The sequence below is a fragment of the Telopea speciosissima genome, chromosome 5, assembly GCF_018873765.1.
Source record: "Telopea speciosissima isolate NSW1024214 ecotype Mountain lineage chromosome 5, Tspe_v1, whole genome shotgun sequence".
NCBI classification, from domain to species: domain Eukaryota; kingdom Viridiplantae; phylum Streptophyta; class Magnoliopsida; order Proteales; family Proteaceae; genus Telopea; species Telopea speciosissima.
This window is the reverse complement of record NC_057920.1, coordinates 57,473,436-57,497,343: the sequence shown is the minus strand read 5'-3', so window position 1 is coordinate 57,497,343 and position 23,908 is coordinate 57,473,436. Positions and strand designations below refer to the sequence as shown.

At 48.2% G+C, this 23,908-nt stretch overlaps 1 pseudogene; it reads right to left on the bottom strand.

The window, feature by feature from the left end:
- LOC122661868 overlaps window positions 1-23,908 on the bottom strand; it is a 45,561-nt pseudogene that overhangs the window by 19,509 nt on the left and 2,144 nt on the right.

The window sequence follows — 23,908 nt, the reverse complement described above, 5'->3', positions numbered from 1 at the left end:
GTCTTCATTCCACACTTGACTCAGATGAGGGCATGTACAATGGGGGTTACGCTCTTGAGAGACCTCAAGTTGAGTTCGATGGAGGAGAGTGGAGATCAGGGGGGAGTGAGTGAGTCGTAACCAGGGTTAGGGGTGATAGGTGGAGTCTTACCCAGGTTAGGATGGGGGGTTTAGAATAAACCACGATTAAGTTGAGAGGTAAATGATTCATTCGAACTATGACATCCCTCACGTCCACGTGTCAATCACTCAGGGGGTATTACCAGGGAACCGACATATCTCAAAATTGAAAGGATAAAAATCCCTATCTTAGATTCTCTCTCTTTCTCTCTCTCTCCCCCTCTATAAGAAGCTAGAGTATAGGAACTCGGCTCCTGTCCAGCACCCTGCCCGGGCTGCATATGCAGCGTCGGACACAACGAGGCTTGAAAAGACCACCTCACCCCTGCCCAAGCGCCTTACCCGAGCAGGGGTGAGGCGGTCTTTTCACGCCTCACCAAGTTCGACGCTGCACATGCTGCCCGGGCAGGATGCTGGACAGAATCCTTTTTGAGAGTTTATTTCACCAGATCCATTGGGTTCCTCCTCAAGTAGAGAGGGACCCACATGCCATTCAATTTGAAAGCAGGGCACAAACTATAAAAGCAACAGTGAGGCGACAATTCTCTTAATCACTCCCACTCTCATTCTTTGTTTGTCCAAGCTGAGTCGAAAAAAAAATCCTCTGTAGTGCCCTAATTTGGGGGGTGCACTGCAGTGTGGGCATGAGACCTCAACATGTGGAAGATGAGAAATCCAACGGTTCCGAGCCTGAGAAAAAATTAAAGAAAAAAAAACTGCCTTACATCGAGCTCACACCGTTGGATGAAGCTTCTTCCACTCGTCGAGCTCTCAGGGTTGCACTGTAGTGCACCGCCAAATGCCCGAATTGCAAAGGATTTTACTTATGCGTTCCATGAATTTTGCGAGAAAGGAAGAGGATAAACATCATTTCAGTATTTTGGGTAATCTGTTATTTGTATGTGGATTGTATCGTTCAGTATATGGTGTGACGGTATTCTCCTTTTCTAGGGAAGAAGTAGGGAAGGTGTCAGTTCTTCCTATATTTGTCATTGCCAATATTGAGGTGAGAATCTTATTATTCTTGTACATCTTGATGAGGCATAAAACACCCCACCTATCAGAGGCTGCCACGTGGCCGACCCGACCTCAATCCGAGAATCGAGTTGGGCCGAGCAGGAAATTGGGCCGACCCCATATCCGATAAGTCACCTGACAAAGCCTGGTTGGTGCAAGCTTTCCGGCGACTGAGGCCGAGATTATACGGATCAGCCAGGGACTCCTAGCCGACCTCATGGCCGAGACCAACCTCCTCTCGGGCCGACCTCCATGGCCGACCCCACGGGCCGACCTCGTAGGCCGAGCCCTCCTCCATTCAGACTCCCATAGCACCCCACCGGGGATCTCCGGGCCACGTCAGCACATCCCGGGAATCACGGGATAGGGACCGAGCCACGATCCCAGCGCAACACAGAATCACACTCTACATGGACTCTTACCTTAATAAGAGTCCGACCCCGAAAATAACTCTCCACTCCGCTCTACGCGAGAGAACCTTCCGAAAGAAGGACTCCTACCATACTAGGACTCTCCCAACCGTCTCATCTCCTCCTTACTCTATAAATACCCAGGTATGGAGCTCTATTCCACATCTTGCTTTTTACTACGCAGTTACGCTGTCGCGTTGAAGACCTGACTTGAGCATCGGAGAGTCCTAGGCCGGAGCCACACCGGCCCTCTTGCGCTCATTGCTTGGTTTTTGCAGGTTCATCCGCGGGCGAACCAAGTACCGGAGGTTTTCACACGCAACAGATTTGGCGCCGTCTGTGGGAACGACATCAGCAAGCCTTGTCGTTTCTACCAATTCCCAGAACAATAATAATGGTGCACACGAGGTCAGGGCAGCATGGCTCTACTTCCCGTACGGAGGAGCCGCAACCTGTTGTGCAAACGAGGCGATCACCGCCCCCCGAAGCCTCTCGGCAGGGGATAAGCAGAAGACCCCCTAGGGCAGGTGGTGCGCAGCCCATCACGGGCACCATTCCACCTCCAGAGAGCGGGAATGGGGGAGGTGCACTAACCACGGCCGCGGCTAGCCGGGTACAGGTCGAGCCAAGTTTGGACGGGAATGTCCTACCTGCACCGCCACCCTTGTCGGAGAGTTTGGACCCAGAAGCCCCAGTAAATAATCGACAGGTTATGGATTTGCAGCTGCAGATGCTCCACACCAACGAGATGCTGCGCGCCTTCATGAACCAGATGGCCCGAGGCGGGGTGATGGGTCAAGTGCCGGCCGTGCTCCCTCCCGCTCCGGCCCGCGCTGAAAGAAACTTGCAGCAAAATGAGGGTCGGCATAGGGCCGAGCCGAGTCGGGCTGCGTCCTCGCATCCGTCTCGTCAGAAGACTCCACCTCCGCGCCCCAGTAGAGGCGCTCGACGGGGTGAACAAGAACATCGCCAAAGCCCGCGAACAGGGCGTGAAATTGAACCAGCCGGCTCTGTAGCAAGGAGGTCGGTATTTTCTGGACGGATCGGAGAGGACGAACCGCCAAGAATATTCCGAGAACAAAGGAAAAACCCGGTTGAAAGGCGCGCACCGAGACACGGAGAAGGATCGCGTCATACTTCCCGACGTCCGAGCTCACCTCCCCGAGAAGAACACCAGGGGAGTCCTCGAGGGTCCAACTTCCAAGAAGAAAAAAGAACAAGGAAGGACGGTGAGGACCGAGCTGACCAGAATGGCCGACTACAGCGGGATGACCGATCCTATCAACCCCGGGCCGAGGAGCCGGTTGGCCAAGCACCTGAAACCGAGCTGGAGAAGCGGCTACGAGACTTGGCCGAGCAGGTGGAGGGGTTGAAGAAACAGGCGACCCCGGACGCCTACTCTTTAGTCGGGCGTCACCCTTATCCTCCCGAGATCATGACCGCGCCGCTACCACACGGTTTCAAACCTCCCCCGTTCGACAGGTATGACGGGACGACCGACCCGACAGATCACATTAACTACTTTAATGCGATGATGACCATGTACGGGGGGACCGAGATCGTGTCTTGCCGAGCCTTCCCTGCATCCCTCAAGGGCGCGGCGACCTCATGGTTTTCCTGGTTGCCGCCGAATTCCATAAAAAGCTTCGCTCAACTCTGTCGAGCCTTTGTCACGCACTTCCAGAGTAGTATGAAACATAAGAAGACCACGGTCAACCTCCTTAGCGTGAAGCAAAGGCCCGACGAGTCGATCCGAGCATTCGTCTCCCGCTTCAACAAGGAATCCTTAGATATCAAGGATTTGGATGAGGCCACGGCCCATACGGCTATGAGCAACGGATTGGCCGACATGGACCTTATCAAGGACTTGGCCCGGAAGCCGACAAGAAACCTGGCCGAGCTCTTGGAGAGGTGCAACGAGTTTGCAAACATGGCCGAGGTCCTCCAAACCCGGAAGGGCAACGAAGGTCGTATCGATAAGAAAAGGCCGACAACAGACGACCGAAGAGAAGACAAAAGGCCAAGGATGGATCGCCGAGCTGACAGGTCGGATCGAGCTCGGAGCCCCGACTACACGCCATTGAATGCATCTCGCAAGGAGATCCTGATGCAAATACAAGATGGGGGTACATCCGCCGACCCCGACCGATGCAAGCGGGGTCATCTCGGAATCACAACAAGTATTGCCAATTCCATAAGGACATCGGTCACGACACCGAAGATTGTTATCAGCTGAAAAGAGAAATCGAAGAGCTGATAAAAGCGGGCCACTTGAAGAGATATGTCAAAGGAGGCCGAGAAGATCGTGGAGGTCGGCGGCCGGATGACCGAGATCAGAGAAGAGCCGAGCCTAAGGCCGAAACCAGGCGAGTTGAAAGAGATGATGACAAGGTCCGAGCCGAGAAGAAGGAGGACGGATCCGGGCCGAGCCATGACAAGGGAGCCCCCATATACACTATCCTCGGGGGGCCCGGGCAAGAGAGTACTAGAAAGGCAAAGGCAAACGCTCGCTTTGTCGGAGTAGCCGAGATGCCCGTCAAGAAACTCAAGCCGGCGGCGACGATCTCCTTCACGGAAGCCGACCTTGAAGGTATAAGTTTACCTCATGATGATGCTTTAGTGGTGCAGGTAGAAATTGCGAACAGACCCGTACACCGGGTATTGGTCGATACCGGCGCATCCGTGGACCTTATGTCATTGGAAGCGTACCGACAATTTGGCTTCGGCGACGAAGCGTTTAAGCCCGAAGGAACCTCGCTTCACGGGTTCTCGGGAGCGGCCGCGACTATCAAGGGCTCGATCGATCACCTAGTCACAATTGGGCAAGCTCCCTGCCAGGCGACGATCCAAGTCAAATTCATGGTGGTGCGGTCGGTAGTGGCTTTCAACGCCATACTCGGCCGTCCGTCATTGACCGCCCTCCAAGCCATCATCTCCCCGACTCACTTGAAGATGAAGTTCCCCACCGAGAACGGTGTCGGCGAGGTCCGAGGCGACCAAAAGAAGGCACGAGAGTGCTACGCTACCTTCGTCAAGCGAAACAAGGGTAACGTTCGAGGAATGGCCATGTGCATCGAACATCTCCCCGAAGATCAGCGGGATGAGCTTGTCGAGAGAAGAGGGCGACCCGTGGAAGACCTGACCCCACTTCATCTCAGCGAAGATGACCCAGCCAAGGTGGTCCAGCTCGGATCACTACTAAATAAAGATCAAAGAAGGCGGCTCGGAGTTTTCTTAAAAGCGAACGCCGATGTCTTCGCCTGGTCGGCCGCTGACATGTCGGGCATACCCCGACATATAGCTGAGCACCGACTCCATGTGGATCCGGGTCGGAAACCAATCCGGCAGAAGAGAAGGAACTACGCACTTGATCGGCAAACTGCAATCAAAGAAGAGGTGGAGAAGCTTCGCCGATCAGGATTCATTCGAGAAGAGAAATTCTCGACCTGGTTGGCTAACGTCGTCATGGTCCCTAAACCGAACAGGAAGTGGAGAATGTGTGTCGACTACACCGACCTCAACAAGGCCTGCCCAAAAGATGAGTACCCACTACCCCGGATCGACCTCTTGATCGACGCCACGGCAGGTCACGAGATGCTGAGTTTCATGGATGCGTACTCCGGCTACAACCAAATCATGATGCATGAGGAGGACGAGTCGTACACGGCCTTCCGAACCGACCAAGAGAATTTCTGCTACAAGGTCATGCCGTTCGGATTGAAGAATGCCGGAGCGACATACCAGCGCCTCGTGAACTATATATTCCGCGAGCAGATCGGAAAGAACATGGAAGTCTACGTGGACGACATGTTGGTGAAAAGTTTGAAGGCCGAGCACCACTTGGCCGACCTGGAAGAAGCCTTCAGCGTATTGAGGAAGAACCAGATGAAGCTGAATCCCGCCAAGTGTGCATTCGGCGTAACCTCGGGAAAGTTCCTCGGCTTCATGGTCTCTGTCAGAGGCATCGAAGCCAATCCGGCAAAAATCAGAGCCATCCAAGAGATGAGTCCTCCAAGGACGATCCGAGAAGTACAAAGGCTAAACGGACGCGTGGCGGCGTTGGCGCGATTCATGTCGAGATCGGGCGACAAGTGCCTACCATTCTTTAAGGCCCTAAAGAATATCCGGAACCCAAAAGATTTTATCTGGTCATCCGAATGCCAAGAAGCTTTTGAAGAGCTGAAGAAATATTTGGAGAATCCGCCTCTTCTCAGCCGACCTGAACCAAAAGAGGAGCTTCAAGTCTACTTAGCCGCCACTCCCGTAGCGGTCAGTGCGGTGTTGATCAGGGAAGAGAGTCGAACTCAAAGGCCGATATACTATGTCAGCCACGTTCTTGTTGATGCCGAGACAAGGTATTCCGGGTTCGAGAAAGTAGCATTCGCCCTAATCACGGCTGCAAGGAAACTAAGGCCGTACTTTCAAGCTCATCCGATCGTGGTACTGACCGACCAGCCACTCAAAAAGATATTACACAAACCCGACGTTTCGGGACGGCTGATTTCCTGGGCAGTTGAGTTAAGTGAATACGATATAAGCTATCGACCGAGGACGGCGATAAAAGGACAGGCCCTGGCCGACTTCATTGCTGAATGCACGGGGCCCGAACATGAGGTTGGAGAAGAAAAGGCAGTCCAAGAGGTCGGGGCTACGGCCGACCCGATTTGGACAATGAATGTTGACGGCTCAAGCAATTCTGGAGGAAGCGGGGCCGGCCTAATTCTTGTAAGCCCCGAAGGCTTTCTGGTCCAATATGCCCTAAGGTTCAAGTTCTCCGCCTCAAACAATGAGGCTGAGTATGAAGCCCTTCTAGCTGGACTTCGAGTCAGCAAAGCCATGGGCATAAAGCGGTTGAAGGTGCGAGGAGACTCCCAACTCGTGGTCAACCAGGTCAACGGAGACTACGAGGCAAAAGACGAAAGGATGATAGCATACCTGGGTCGAGCCCGAGATCTGATCTCCGAGCTCGAACACTTCGAGATGACCCGAATACCGAGAGAAGAGAATGCCGCGGCGGACTCCTTATCTAGGTTGGCCGAGGCCGACCTCCAATATCTGAGCCGGTCAGTATACATAGAAATATTGGAGAAGCCATCCTTACAAAACGAAAGCATAAAGCACATTGAAGAGGATGGGCCGACCTGGTTGGACCCCATTGTCAACTACTTGGAGAATGACCTGCTCCCGGGGAATCGAGACGAAGCAAGGAAGATCAAGATCCGATCTTCCAAGTACTCGATGATCGACGGAGTACTCTACAAAAGGGCAATCTCAGCCCCTCTTCTCCGATGTCTGGGACCGAAGGGGGCCGAGTATGCATTAGCCGAGGTGCATGAGGGAATATGCGGGAGTCACATGGGCGGCCGAGCTCTTGCATACAAGATACTTCGGCAAGGATTCTATTGGCCAAGAATGCAGGAAGAGGCCATGAAATACGTGAAGACGTGTGAGAAGTGCCAACTGTTCGCGCCAATCCCAAGCCGACCAGCAACAAAATTAACCTCAATGCTGAGCCCAATCCCATTCGCTATGTGGGGAATGGACATTCTCGGAGATTTCACCCCAGCATCGGGAAACAGAAAATACGTAGTAGTGGCGATCGATTACTTCACCAAGTGGGTCGAGGCCGAGCCTCTTGCCACCATCACTGAGAAGAACATGGAAAAATTTTTCCGAGATAAGGTCATCTACCGGTTCGGGCTACCGAAAGTTCTCATCACTGATAATGGCGCGCAATTCAACAACCCGGCCTTCCGAGAATTCTGCGAGCACTTCCACATTGACTTCCGACCAATCTCGGTCGCTCACCCATAAGCAAACGGACAAGTAGAAGTGTCCAACCCAACATTACTCGCCGGCATTAAGAGGAGATTGGATGAGGCCAAGGGGAGATGGGTGGAAGAACTCCCAAGCGTCCTATGGGCATATCGGACGACTGTAAGAACTCCAACCGGGGAAAGTCCATTTCGCCTCGCTTATGGGACCGAAGCCCTCGCACCGGTTGAAGTTATGGCTTCATCATACCGAGTGCTCAACTTCGATGAGAAGACCTATGAAGATGGGCTGCGAGCCAATTTGGACTTCCTCGATGAAGTCCGAGAAAATGCCCTACTCCGAAACGCGGCGTACCAACAGAAGAGGGCAAGCTACTATGACTCAAGAGTCAAAGAGCGGCATTTTCGTCAAGGGGACCTTGTTCTCAGAAAAAGCAGCGCATCTCAGCCGAGACAACAAGGAAAATTAGCACCAAACTGGGAGGGCCCGTACATAGTCTCCAAGCAAATTCGCCCTGGCACATATCGCTTGCAGACTCCGGGGGGCAAGAAGGTACCGAGACCTTGGAACTCGGAGAATTTGAAAAAGTTTTTTCAATAATTCAACATGCTTGTATTCGGTTTCAGTTCCGACATTTGATTCAATAAAGTTTCTCCTCCAACACTCAACGTATTGGCAAGCTCCCAAGTCGAAGTCATAAGACCGGTCCTCATAGACCAGGCCGACATCAAAGACCGACCCTCATAGGTCGGCAGCCAAGTCATAAGACCGGTCCTCATAGACCAGGTCGACATCAAAGACCGACCCTCATAGGTCGGCAGCCAAGTCATAAGACCGGTCCTCATAGACCAGGCCGACATCAAAGACCGACCCTCATAGGTCGGCCGCCAAGTCATAAGACCGGTCCTCATAGACCAGGCCGACATCAAAGACCGACCCTCATAGGTTGTCAGCCGGGTCGTAAGACCTGTCCAAATAGACATGGCCGATATCTCAAGGGCCGCCATTCTTATTTGGCCGAGCCTAACAAAGTACAAAACTAAGCTAAGGCATTGGGCTCGGCCAGGAAGGATATGCACGCGTCCGCGTATATGATAGCCTCTCCAATTGGATCGAAGGAAAAGGCGAATTAAACAACTAAGGTGAGAATCACATTGACCTCGGCGTGGCATGGCCGAAATCGCCGACAACGGGGAACATGGATAAAAAAGAGACAAGTTCCTAAGCTCGGCTAGGGAAACAACTCGGCAGCTCGGCCACAAACAAAATAGAATACGCAAGTAAAAGAATATTGAGGGCACCGAGTTCAAATACTTAGACAAATTTTGACAAAAATAAGTTGTTTTATTCATTAAAAGCCGACTGATCGGCACGGTTACAAAAGGGGCAGCTCGGCCCCACCCATACAAAAAAAAAAAAAAAAAAAAAAAAGAAAATTTTACATCTCAGCCTCCTCGGCGTGGGACTTGGAGGCACCCTCGGAGGCATCCACGGTGTTGGGTTCGGCAGTAGGATCTTGAGGAACAGCGCCCAGAGGGACGACGTCGGCTGAAGCAGGTGCCTCCAGGGGCTGAGCTTGGGTGACCTCGGCTCCCTCCTCATCTCCCATCTCCCCTGCAAAAGTAGTCGCATCGTCGTCAAAGCGGGAGAGATTGAGATCAGGATACGCGGCCTTGATCTCGGCCAAAAGCTCGGCTCGGCCAGCATCAAAACCTTCGGCGAAGGGAGGCTTCCTGATCTCGTGGCAGATATTGGCGTACTCCTCCGAGTGGAGATAGTCGCTAATCGCCGCACTCTGAGCCGTGGCCAGATCTTCCTTGGCCTTCTCCTTCACCTCGGCAAGCCGAGCCTGCAGAGCCCGGACCCTCTCTCTCTGCCTGGCCACCTCGGCACGAGAGCTCTCCACTCGGCCTCGGCGGCGGTGAGCTTCTCTTGGGTCTCCCAGCGCCTCGAACGGCATCTGGGCGTCACGATAAGCCTTCTTGCACTGGACGTCCAAGGAATAGTTCTCGGTCAGGAGCCGTTCGAAGCGGAGCATGGTCTCCACTGCTTTGGCGAACCCCTACAAAAAAGCATGAGAACAAAGAATCAGGATAAACTACACATATCAGACCATAGGCAAGAGCCGACAAGGAAACTTACCATATTGAAGTCTTGAAATAGGGTGGAGAGGAGCTCGGGGTCGGACAGCGCCTCCAGCTTCTCCTTGTCGGCTGGGAGCCGACTGGCATCCAGCCACTCCTTGGCGTGAGCGGCCGACGTCAAGGCCGAGTCCCCCGGGAAGAGGCGCCAGGTCGGCCTCACAGGGACGTTGTTGGCCGAAGCCCTCCCGGGCGTATCGGGAGATGTTGGTGGGGAGGCCACGGGCGGAAGGCCGCCACTTGTCTCGGTTAACCGGAGAGCTTTTGGCGTTTAATGTCTCTGAATTTTTCTTCTTCCTGTCTGCGATGATCTCGGCCCGTAGCCGAGCTGTGTCCATAGGAGGAATGTGGCCGACCACTGCAAGAGAAATCGAAAACACAAAAAACGAGTCAGAACAAGAAAAGAAAGCTAAGTAAAGAGGTCAGCTCGGACAACAAAGACAGGCTCGGCAAGGGCTCCTACCCGGGGTCATATGCCAACTCTGGAGAAACCCCTCGTCCTGAAGCTGGAGGACATCGAAGGGCGGACGCCGGGGGATCAGTTCGAGCGAGGTCATCTCGTTCTCGGTCAGGGGTAATACCCTATTGACGTAATTCAGGTTCATCTCCTTCCACTCGGTTCGGAGAGGGCTGTTGGGAATGGAAGCGAAGAAAAAGCGAGGCTTCCAATACTTGTTGAAGGTCGGCGTGCCGACCAAAAATTTGTGGCCGCCTAAAGCCGCACTCTTCCCGGATCGGCGGCAGAAGTAGTACCAGCCCTTCTCGGGAGACTTCTTCAGGAAGAAGAGCCGAGAAAAAAGCGCCACGCTCGCACCTCGGCCCATCTCGCAGAACAAAGAGTAGAAGCCATACACGGCCAGCCAAGAGTTCGGCACCAGCTGACCAGGGGACAGGTGGAAGTGGTCCAAGATCTGGTCCACCAGGCTGAGAACGGGGAGCCGAAACCCGTACTTGAAGGGCGTCTCGTACAGAGCCACCTCGCCGGGCCTGATGAAGCAGGCCATCTCCCCGGGATTAGGAACTCGGAGCTGAATGTCCTCGGGGATAGCATAGGTCGTCCTCAGATAGTCGAGGTCGGCCTCCGTCATCGTGCTCGGAACAGTGCCGACACTACCCTCCTCGGGCTCAGGGGCGTCGGTAGACGAGCTGACCGAGCCAGCCCCCGCCTCAGACGAATCTTCCTCACTTGACTCTTCATCGGATGAGGACGACCCGGAGTTCTCGGCCCGGACTGCAGCCGTGGATTGGGCCGCGTGGTCAAACTCCATGGGTAACGGGGGCTCGGCCACCTCGGCCTGACGAAGCTCCACTACGTCGGGCTCATCTGATGTCGAGCCCAACAGGTCTATGGTGGGAGAGCGAATGGGGAGTTCTCGGCTCGGACTCGTGCCCTCTGCCGCCCTGGCGAGCAGTTCACCCGTAGGACTACTACAAACCGACATGTCAAGCGGAGAAGACTTACTGGTTGAAGAAGAGCTGAGCGGGAATGAAACGACAAATGAAGTTGATCACGAACGAAGCTTCGGCCGAGTCGATCGCGGACAAACTTGCCGAGAAGTCTACCGAGATCTACCGAGTTGACGGACCAAAACTTGCCGAGAAGTCTGAGCGAGCAAGCGACGAGATCTACCGAGGCGACGGATCCAAACTTGCCGAGAAGTCAGTAACTTGAAGCAGTGAAGAGTGAATAGTTAGGAGTCACCTATTTATAATCCTTGGGTCCTACTGATCCAACGGTCGACCAGAGCTCAGCATGATCCAACGGCCCAGATCAAAGGACGTTTCGAATTCCCGAGCCCGCCATAATGACTGCTGACGTGACACTGACGCCCAACCGTCAGATCGTGCAGCGTCAAATCCGGAGCAGTAAATAATCTTGGCTCAACCGCAAGATTCTTCCCGACAAGCGCCCCGGGGAATTTCACTCATCAGCGCCGAGCCGACATCTGATGAGTGGGGGGGCCTGTGATGAGGCATAAAATACCCCACCTATCAGAGGCTGCCACGTGGCCGACCCGACCTCAATCCGAGAATCGAGTTGGGCCGAGCAGGAAATTGGGCCGACCCCATATTCGATAAGTCACCTGACAAAGCCTGGTTGGTGCGAGCTTTCCGGCGACTGAGGCCGAGATTATACGGGTCAGCCAGGGACTCCTAGCCGACCTCATGGCCGAGACCAACCTCCTCTCGGGCCGACCTCCATGGCCGACCCCACGGGCCGACCTCGTAGGCCGAGCCCTCCTCCATTCAGACTCCCATAGCACCCCACCGGGGATCTCCGGGCCACGTCAGCACATCCCGGGAATCACGGGATAGGGACCGAGCCACGATCCCAGCGCAACACAGAATCACACTCTACATGGACTCTTACCTTAATAAGAGTCCGACCCCGAAAATAACTCTCCACTCCGCTCTACGCGAGAGAACCTTCCGAAAGAAGGACTCCTACCATACTAGGACTCTCCCAACCGTCTCATCTCCTCCTTACTCTATAAATACCCAGGTATGGAGCTCTATTCCACATCTTGCTTTTTACTACGCAGTTACGCTGTCGCGTTGAAGACCTGACTTGAGCATCGGAGAGTCCTAGGCCGGAGCCACACCGGCCCTCTTGCGCTCATTGCTTGGTTTTTGCAGGTTCATCCGCGGGCGAACCAAGTACCGGAGGTTTTCACACGCAACACATCTACCTTATTATTTGGTGAGTTATTTTTTATATCCAAAGAGTGGGTCATTTCTCTTGATGCTTGGTAGCCTCTAATTTACCTAGAGAAGAATATTGTAATTCCATTATTATTTCATAGTAGAAGTTTAACCTAGACAAGGTCCTGTGGTTTTTTCCTGTCGTCTACTTTCCCATATTCGGTTATCAATGTGAATTTCTGTTAACTTACAAACAAGTGTCCAACAAGATCAAGAGGTTATCTCTGTTCAGTTTGTTGTTCTCCCCCCAACCAAACTCCCCACCCCAGACCTGTTAGAATAGGAGTTGGCTTGAAACTTCACGGCGCGTTACAGAGTCGCTTTCCTTAAGACCAAATTCATCCCAGAATACAGTGAAGCCTCAAACAAAGTTTATTATCTTGGCTGCGTATTGCACAAACGAAGCCAAGAACGATTTCAGAAAGCCTTTTGAGAAGCAAAAAAGCCAGAAGCAGAGAAATTTGTTCCTGCAGCAAAACAGATTCCCTACAAAAACAACTTTGAGAATGAGGAGAAGAATAGAACATTTTGGGATATGTTTCAAATTTGAAATATCTCTGGATATTAATAAGCCACTTGGCACCTGTTCCCAACAGATGGATTCTTCCATCTTTGAATCTGGTCCGTTAGATCGTAACTATACGATTTAAGCCATCCAAACACATAACAGTCATAACTATTGATCAACTTTGAATCTGGTCCGTTGGATCATAACTGTACGATCTATACCATCCAAAAATATAATAGTTATAACTATTGATCAACTGTATACATTGATCTTATCCAGATTCAAATCGAACCAGTAGATCAAAAGGAACAGACTAGATCAGATCTTGCGCGAAGCGATGCAAGCGTGCTAAGTGCTAAGTGCGTGCGCCACTAACGCCTCTACAGCCCACTGCCCACGCCACGCGTGCGCGTACGCGCTCGGATGAAAGTCCTCGCTCATACACCGTAGCATCCACCTTGTTTATTAACTTAATAGATAGTGCTTTATTAAATATACTTAAGTATTCACCTTTACGTTTCTGATGTGGAACTATTCCCAACATCATTATGTTGAAAAACTCCAACAATCCTCCACCATTTTCAATATAATGAAAGCCGTGATCGTTGACAATCCATGAAGCCCTATGCATAAACGGTAGGTATCTCTCGACTTGAACCTCCACTTAGTGAGAATACATCAAGGCAAACCAGGATAGCATAGTAGATAAACTTTGAACTAGCATCCTATAACGATTAGCCGGACATATTTCACACATATGACTCCATCTCAAAATCCTTCCATAAAACCGACACGTTAACGGCCATGTGTCTATATCCCGGTATCATGAGCGCTTTTAGAGTTAAGCCCTAAACTCACAAGAAGCGACCCCACTTCTCACTCACTTAAGTAGACTAATCAAAGATGCCCTGTAAATAACATCTCAACAAAACCTGTTATAAATCTATTAAGAGTATATAACTCATCCTCCACCATTCATCATTACAGGTACCAAGCACTCCTCGTGGGATGGAATATAAATCCTTTTAGTGCTTGCAGATCACATCATATGAAATACTTTATTCATTGAACTCAAATTTGATATTTCAAGTATTGAGTTGAGGTTCTTTCATTGGTGACCATTAAAAGTGGGCTTGAGACCCATCCCTTTAGATGCTTCACCATTTCCTTTACAAGGCCTTTTGTTAATGGATCAGCCAGATCTGACTTAATCTCACGGAATCAATGGTGATTATTTCATCACTTATCAACTGTCTCACATAACTACGTCTCAAACCAACGTGTCTAGACTTTCCATTATAAATATGACTACACGCTCTAGACAGCGTAGCTTCACTATCATAGTGTAGTGAAACTGGTGACATAGGCTTAGGCTATATAGGAATCTCTAACAATAAGTTCCTTACCCATTCTGCTTCCTTACTTTCGGAAGCTAACGCCACAAACTCTACTGCCATTGTAGAGTCAGCAATACAAGTTTGTTTCTTAGAGCCCCAAGATACGGCACCTCTACCAAGAGTGAATATCCAACCACTCGTGGATGAATGATCTTCGCTCTCTGTTATCCAACTAGCATCAGTGTATCCTTCTAAGACCACTGGATATCCAGTATAACATATTTCATAATCAATAGTTCTTTTAAGATATCTCAATACCCTAAAAACAGCTTTCCAATGTGGATTACTAGGATTACTAGTATACCTACTAAGCTTTCCAACTACAAAAGCAATATCAGGTCGTGTACCTGTTATGGCATACATCAAACAACCAATTACACTGGCATAATCTAACTGTGACACAGCTCTGCCATTATTAGGTATCAATTTGATGTTGGAATCAAACAGTGTACTCACAGTGGCACAATCAAAATGATTAAATTTCTTGAGTACTTTCTCTATATAATGTGATTGGGTCAGAATAATACCATCACAAGTTTTAATTATTCTCATTCCCAAAATGACATCAGCAGCACCCATATCTTTCATGTCAAAATTTGACGAAAGATATTTCTTAGAATTTTCTATTTGTTCCATATCAATGCCAAAAATAAGCGTATCATCAACATATAAACAAATGATAACACCTTTTCCATTAGAAAATTTGCTACATACGCATTTATCAGACTCATGTATTCTGAACCCGTTTGATAAAATAACTTCATCAAATTTATCATGCCATTGTTTTGGCACTTGTTTAAGTCCATATAGTGACTTAATCAATTTACAAACATTATGCTCTTGTCCCTTCATGACAAAGCCTTCACGTTGTTCCATATAGATTTCTTCATCTAATTCACCATTTAAAAAGGCTGTCTTAACATCCATTTGGTGAATTTCAAATTTAAATATGGACGCCAATGCAATTAGTACCTTAATTGTAGCAATTCTAGCCACCGGAGCATAAGTGTCAAAGTAATCAATCCCTTCTTTTTGTGTAAAGCCCTTGGCTACTAACCTTGCTTAAAATTTATCAACAGTTCCATCAACCTTCATTTTCTTTTTGAAAATCCATTTACACCCTACTGTTTTAGAGCTAGGGGGTAAATTAACCGATTTTCAGGTTTTATTTTCCATGATGGAATCCATTTCATCATTAATTGCCTCTTTCCAAAAAGCAACATCTTGAGACTTCATTGCATCATCATAAGTTTTAGGATCTTTCTCAATATTCAAAGCAACTGAGATTTGACCACTTTAACATTCTCTTGTACCTTCAACTAGATACATAAAGAAATCTGGACCAAGTCCTTAACTGTTCTCTTCCTCTTGCTCCTTCTAGACTCTTCATTTGATACTTGAGTCAAATCACTGCATTTGATACTTGAGTCAAATCACTGACTCCTCTTGAAGATCTAGACTCTTCAAAATTAGGAATTGAGGTGTACCTTTGTTCATAAAAAATGGCATCCCTTGATTCAATAACAGTATTCAATTCTATTGAATCATTAGGTCCAACCACCATGAACCTATATGCCTTACTATGTAAAGCATATCCTAGGAAAATGCATTCAACACTTCTTTCTCCTAGTTTCTTTCTTTTTGGTTCTAGGACTTTGACAATAGTCCTGCAGCTCCAAACCATAAGATATGCCAACTTTGGTTTTCTCTTCTTCCAAAGCTCATACGGTGTTGTAGAGCTCTTTTTGGAAGGAACTCTATTTAAGATATGACAGGCTGTTAGTAACGCTTCACCCAAAAACCCACTGCTCAGTCCAGAATTGGACATCATAGCCTTAACCATTTTCATTAAAGTCCTATTCTTCCTTTCAACAACTCCATTTTGCTGTGGGGTATACGGTGCAAAGACTTCATGTATAATCCCTATAGTCTCAAAATATTCTAGATCATAAAACTCACCTCCTGGAAATTTACATTTTCCCCTCTTTTTAGTGGTTAAATAGTCGTCATTCTAGTGGGATGGGGGACGTTTCCGATGGAAAGCCACCACGGGTGCCGGACCTGGGTAAATTTCTAGGATTTTTAGCCATGCAACCACCACAACATGCGCGATTGCAACCACCACAGCAGGCTACCAAGGAACTGCAACAATCCTACGCCGCGGTGGTCCAGCCTATACTACCAAAGGTGGACAACCTACCCTCGCCAGTGAGAGATGGAAACCTAACAAGGATCAAGATACCACAAGAGGCATATATCGCTCAGCTTGGCAAACTGCAGCACTCTTTGCTAGGGAGGGTAAACTTCAGATTTACGACCATGAATAGGCTGCGAGAGGCAACGGCACAATGGGCCCTAAAAGACGGGGTCTCTCTGAAGTCCTCAGGGAAGGGTTTTGTAATTTTCAGATTATATAACGTGGAGGACATGACATCAGTATGGAGAAGAAGCCCTCTACGTTTGGATGGTCAGGTCCTAAGGCTGCAGCAATGGCGAAAAGACTTTGCAGTGAGCGATGAGTCCATCACCCATAGGCTGACATGGGTGCGCTTTCCAAATCTCCCCCAGGAGTACTGGCACGAAGAAATCTTATTCTCCATTGCTAAGGCAGTGGGGAGGCCAATAGCGTTGGATAGAAGGACTAGGGACTCACACTTCGGCCACTATGCCAGAGTCTGTGTCGACATAGATGACTCAGTCCCCTGGGTTGACGAGGTGTATATGGAAAGAGAGCAGGAGGGTTCCACGGAATTATTTGTGTTTAAGCAGGCTGTAATCTTTGAAGATCCACCTACGCGCTGTGCGAGATGTCGCCGATATGGGCATCATCTTGAAGCCTGCAACAACTGAGAGGCTGGAAAAATTGGGGAGGAAGGAGTTTCTGGAGAGGTTTACATTGATGAGCAGCATCAGGATGGACGGCGATGAGCATGGAGGCGTCGATCATTGCCAGCGAGAGAGGGTTAGCAACATGTAGAGAGAGACGTGGGCAATTCCAACTTTGAAGAGTCGTGGACTCGTTGGAGTCTATAATTCTGTCTACACACAACCGCCCACATACGGCCTCACAGGGGGGATTATCACACATAGAGGATGTTGGCCTCTTGAGTCACACTGTCTCAAGGGTTTTGGACTCCTTAGTTTCCATTCCTAGGTGTAATGCGACGGTTAACTAGGACGAAGTCGTGGCTGAAGAGGACTCATCACCAACAAGCGTCGTCTACTCAGCAGGGACATTGGATCCCAACCCGGTCCAACCAGGTCTTGCGGGTAACCTGAGTCATGCTAGACAGGAGGAGAACTAGGCCATGGCTTGTGTTTTGACACAGGATAATGGGAGAACAGCTATTGTGCACCACGACGAAGCTGGTCATGCAGAAGAGGATAGGGAAGCAACCCCATTTACAGAGGTGAAAAGGCAAAGAGAGAAGCACATTCAATAAGCAAATATAGTGAAAGGCGCACGGCATTGCGGGCAAGGCGCAATGGAGGTCGCCACTATTACAGAAGAGTTGCAGGCGTCACCTAGATTGAATGACAGAGGCAATGGCCTCAGCCCATCTATTTAATCCTATGAAATGCATATTTTGGATTGTAAGGGGGTTAGGTAACCCACGAGCGAGAGCGCATTTGTGATTTTTGGTAAGGAGCACCTCACCTGACTTCTTATGTCTAACAGAACCTAAGATAAGCCCTGAAAGGAGCCCTGTAAGGTTTATTACCACGCTGGGCATGCATGTTGATTTAATATCCAATAGCAAGCCTGAGGGACCCCCTAATATATGGGTATACTGGAAGCAGGGTAACCCACGACCACATATAGTAATGACTACTGACCAGCATCTAACTCTATAGGTGGAGAAAAATGGAGTGAAGTGTTTCCTCTCGGTGATACATGCAAGTTGTTTCAGGGCCACAAAGCGGCAGCTTTGGAGCGACCAGGTGTCGCTAGCAGGGATTCAATGCCCATGGTTACTACTGGGAGATTTTAATGCTTATCTATACGTCGAGGAGAAGAAGGGCCCAGGAAGATTCAACACGGGCTCTGCCAAGGAGTTCGCTGCTATGGTGTGTGATGCCAAACTCACGCCGATTCCCTCGTCAGGTTCCAAATTTACCTGGTCCAATCACAGGAGGGTGAGGAACGTAAGAGCGGTGCTGGATCATAGTTTTTGCAATGATGCTTGGAATGACCAGTACATTGGCTGCATGCAACAAGTTATGGAGAAGGGCTCATCAGATCACTCACCCATATTTGTACATTGTAAAGACATGCCCCGGCTGAGTAACGCCCCATTTCAATTATAAAGGTTCTGGACAGAGCACGAGGAGTTTCGAGGGTTCGTAAGGAGTTCTTGGGCAGTGCCAGTTCAAGGATCCCCTATGGACGTGGTAGCTACAAAGCTAAAGCGCCTGAAACACCCCATTAGGGAATGGGCTACAAGGGTTTTTCCACATGTGGATAAGGAGGTTACTAGGTCCAAGGCATGCCTGGAAGAAATACAACTTGAAATTGAGGCAGAAGGAAGTACAGAGGATCTTTTTACATGTGAGCTACGAGCTAAGCAAGACTATGAGAATGCAGTTATTTTACAAGAAAAATTATGGTGTGAAAAGGCCAGGGACAAGTGGATCAGGTATGGGGATAGGTGCACCAAGTACTTCCACCAGGCTGTCAAAAACAGGGTTGCAAGAGGATCAATTAGAGAAATTAAAAAGGATGACGACTCAGTTTTGACGAACTGAAAAGACATTGGGGATTACATGGTATCTCACTTTGAGAATTTTTTTAAAAAGGGGGTGTCAACAAAGAGCCAGGACTTACTTTCTGTGATCCCTGCTCTGGTTACAGATGCAGACAATGAAAAGCTTTTCAAGATTCCATCCCAAGAAGAAATAAAATCAGTAGTGTTTGATCTAGACCCTGACAGTGCGCCAGGGCCAGATGGATACCCAGGTACGTTCTTCAGAGTGTGCTGGGAGGAGGTGGGAAGAGATGTATGCCGAGGTATTCAAAGCTTCTTTAGGGAAGGGGTTGTAACTAAGGGAGTCAACAGTAAACTCCTAAGCCCAATACCAAAGGTAGATAATGCCAATAAGGTAGGGCAGTTTCGCCCCATCTGCCTAGGGAATTTCTTTTTTAAGATAATTCCAAAAATCATGGCAACAAGATTATCTGCAATCCTGCACAAGCTAATATCAGAAGAGCAAGGCGCTTTCCAGAAGGGTAAGGTAATTTTTTAGAGCATTGGAGTCGCTTCAGAGCTAACAAACTTAATGCCAATCAAGTGTACGGCTAGAGGGCTAGGCATGAAGCTCGACATCCAAAAAGCATTTGACACTCTGGATTGGGGGTACTTGTTTGATGTTCTTGCTGCATTCGGATTCAGCCAAGTGTGGATCTCGTGGGTCCATCAAATAATGCTCTCTACCAAGATCTCGATGCTGATAAATGGCGGCCCAGTAGGTTTCTTTGGCGTGGAGAGAGGACTCAGTCAAGGGGACCCCCTCTCCCCACTGTTGTTCATACTTTCGGAGGAGGTGTTGTGCCGAGGGTTAATAGCAATGCAAAATAGGGGCTGGATCCATTCACTCTCTGGACCTCGACAGGTAATTACACCCACTCATCTTCTCTATGCTAAAAACCTCTTCATTTTCATGAAAGCAGAGCTGCGAAGTGTGAGGAGAGTAAAACGATTCCTGGAGACTTATGGAGCTTACTCAGGATAGGTGATAAACTTTACTAAGAGTAAAGTGTTCATGGGGCAAATTACTGCAGCTCGAAAGCACCGATTGGAGGCTGCCCTGCAAATCCCAGTGTGTACTTTTCCCACTAGATACCTAGGGGTGGAGCTGCAAAAGGGAAGGGTGAAACGGGAACTGACTCTTCCCCTTATGGATCACTTTAAAAAGTTAAAAAGAGACTGGCTACATGGAAGGGACGAATGCTCTCTATGGCGGGCCGAGTCGAGCTCGTTAGGTCGGTTATGGGGAGCATCCCTATTCACAATTTCTCTACATACCTCTGGTCGAAAGCTGTTACTGATGACATGGAAAGATGCATTCGGAATTTTATATGGGCAGGCAAGGCGGATAAAACAAAGGGGATTACAGCCGCCTGGAATAAGCGCTGCAAGCCCAGACAAGAAGGGGGGCTAGGAATCAGGCGATCTAGAGACTTCAATTTGGCATTAATTGCAAAGCTAGCGTGGACTATTAAAATAGGGAAATCGACCTTTGCATCTTTTTTGCGAGGAAGACTGGTCAAGCAAGATGGAACTTTAAAGAGGTCAGTAAGAAGCTCAACTATTTTGCCTAGACTGCGAAAGGTTTGGAACTTGGTTAGCACCACTGAATGGTGGATGGTGGGGAATGGAGAATCCATAAATTTCTGGTATGATAAATGGGTGAGAGGAAATAGCATCGATCATATGCTGCAGCCAAGCCGGATCCCCCACAATCTATCAGCTACAGTTGCTGATTTTCTAACGGAGGAAGGTTGGGCATTGCCTGTGGTGCAAGAGCCAGTTCTACAGGGTATCTTCACCACGACACAGGGTATGGGGATTACCGCATCAAATAGGTCGGACTGCTGTGTCTGGGCTCACACAACGTCAGGGTCTTTCTCAGTAAAGTCTGTATGGCACGCTATAAGGATTAAGGCAATCACCCCAGCGTGGAACTGGGAGGTTTGGACCCCCAGCCTGCTCCCAAGAATATCAATTTTTAGGTGGCGATTAGCTTAATGAGTACTACCCACGGATGAGAACGTAACACGCAGGGCCATCCCAATTGCGTCCAGGTGCGAACTTTGTCATGCAGCAAGCGAATCTAGTGCTCATATTTTCATAGAATGCGGATTCCAGTACAGGTATGGCAAGAAATTCTATATCACTTCAATGTGACATGGAGCGGCTTCCCTACCATGGAGCTCCTCTTCTCAAGGTGGAGAAGGAAAATGAAGGTGGTGAATCTCCCTTCCTTGTGGAGAGACCTGCTTGTAGTTACTTGTCAATAACTATGGCTGGAACGCAACCAACGGCGATTTGAAAACTCCAGTAGACCTGCGGCACAGATAGTAAGGCTATGCTTCAAAGAGATCAAGAACTGCTCCCACCCCAAGGGTATCTAGGTGAAGACGGTCAGTGATCTTATGTTGGCAAGAACATTCCAGGTTGCTGCCAAGGCCCCACCCCTCCAAAGAATATTGGAAGTTGTATGGAAGAAACCACCAGCTGAATGGTGGAAGCTCAACATCGACGGTTCATCGTTGGGGAACCCTGGCCATTTCGGCGCTGGTGGGGTTATACGGGATCATCTTGGAGCTACGGTAAGATGCTTTGCCTCCTACGAGGGAATACAAATAGACTACATGGCAGAAATTTCAGCTTTCTTTGTAGGCGTTAAGGAAGCTTATGAGCTACAGGTTCACAAGTTGTGGATTGAATCAAACTCTGCGGCAGCAGTTAACACAGTCCTGGCTAGAAATATGCTATGGTGTTTCCTGCAATCATGGTGGGGGGTGAAGAAATATCTAGATACCATCCAATGGCGGATCACCCACTGCTATCGGGAAGGCAACTCAATAGTGGATATGTTAGCCAATCATGCGGCGAAGACAAAGAGATCAGCTAAGTGGAACAAGACCCCAACGCTCATCACAAGAGTAATAGCAGGGGAAGCAATGAGCCGCCCTTACTATAGATTCACTTAGAGGATTTTACCAATGTGGTTCTTGCTAGCTGTGGGAGTTAGTGTCTACAGCTAGGGTTACTATCATAGTTTGTAACACATTTTTATCATTACTTTAAATATATGCATTGCTGACCTTTAGCAAAAAAATAAAACTCACCTCCTCTGTCGGATCTAAGACATTTTATTGTAGTCTTACACAAATTCTGTACTTTACTTTTATAAGTTTTGAAATATTTCAAAACTTCATCTTTTGTATTCAAAAGATAAACATAATAGAATCTTGTATAATCCTCAATAAAGGTAACAAAATATTTCTTTCCTCCTTTTGTAGGAGTACCATGCAGATCGTATACATCACTATGTACAAGATCCAGAATACTTGATGTTCTATTAATTTTAGGAAATGGTACTCTGGTTATTTTAGTAAGTATACAAGTTCTACACTTGTCTATATCCTTATTAACCCTTGGAATTAAATCCAGATTAACCATGTCAAGCATTCTTAAAAAATTAACATGTCCTAATCTACTATGCCATAAAGAAAAGGAGTCAATCATATAAGCAGAAACTTCTGTTTTATTCATAATAGTAGTAACAACATTCAACTTAAACATTCCTTCATACAGAAATCCCTTTCCCACAAAAGTACCACCCTTAGTCAGAATAAACTTGTCTGACTCAAACCCAAGTTTAAAACCAAACTTATTGAGGAGACTACCAGAAACAAGGTTCTTCCTAATTTCTGGAACATGATACACATCCGTCAAGATAAGTGTTTTCCCAGAGGAGAACTCAAGATGAACTTTTCCTTTTCCTTTCACAGCAGCAGTTGAAGCATTTCCCATATAGAGAATACTTCCATTATCCTCTGGTGCATAATCAGAGAACAGACCTTTGTCTTTGCAGACATGTCTAGTTGCACCAGAATCTATCCACCATGCAGCATCATCTCTGAGGAGGTTGGCCTCAGAAATCATGGCAACAAACTTCTGCTTGTCAGAATTTTCATTTGACTTCTTTTCATCAGACTTCTCAGACTTCTTTTTCAGATGTCTACATTCCTTCTTGAAATGTCTCATTTTGCCACAGAAATAACAAGGACCCTTCTTCTTCCTATTCTGGTGGTACTTGGTGGAGTCAGAATTCGAGTTCCACTTTCTCTTCCCTTTACCCTTCGTAGGTTTCTCATTCTGCTTAAAGTTTTGACCTTCCTCTAATACCAGAACCTTAAAAGCATCCACACCTTCACGGCATCTGTCATCTTCTTCAATTTTCAGATGGCTTTCTAAGTCTGCAAGAGTAATTTCCTCCTTTTTGTGTTTAAGGCTCTTTCTGTAGTCTTTCCAGAAAGGAGGCAGTTTATCTATAATGGCCGAAACTATAATAGTTTCGTCCATTTTCATGTCATGTTGCTTAAACTGATTGAGAATCTGCTTAATCTCATGAAACTGCTCAATGACCTTCCTACTATCAACCATTGTGTATCAAAAGAACTTACCTGCCAGGAATTTCTTACTGGTTGCATCTTCTACCAGATATGTGGTCTCCAATGCATCCCAAACTTCTTTTGCAGATTGCTTGTCAAGATACATGTCAAACAGAGTGTCGGACATAGAATTGCAAATATGACCCTTGTAGCAATAGTCATCTTGTTCCCATTTCTACTTAGTGCGAGTTTCAGCATGTGTTTCATCATCACGTTCTTCAGGCTTAGGAGTAGAGAGAACATAGACAACACTCAGTTGAGTTAACAGAAAATGCAACTTCTTCTGCCAACTTTTGAAATTGTTTCCATCAAACCGTTAGAGTTTGGTAATGTTTGCAGCAAGCACCTTGAGTGACTGTGCCATTTGAACAGAAAAATATTTGTCTTAAGATTGTTAGAACAGGAGTTGGCTTGAAACTTCAAGGCGCATTATAGAGTCGCTTTCCTTAAGACAAAATTCGTCCCTACAGTCTTATGCAAATAGGTTGCAGACGAATTGTCTCCCAGGATACAGTGAAGCCTCAAACAAAGTTGATTATCTTGGCTGCATATTGCACAAACGAAGCCAATAACGATTTCAGAAAGCCTTTTGAGAAGCAGAGAAATCCGTTCCTGCAACAAAACAGATTCCCTGCAAAAACAACTTTGAAAATGAG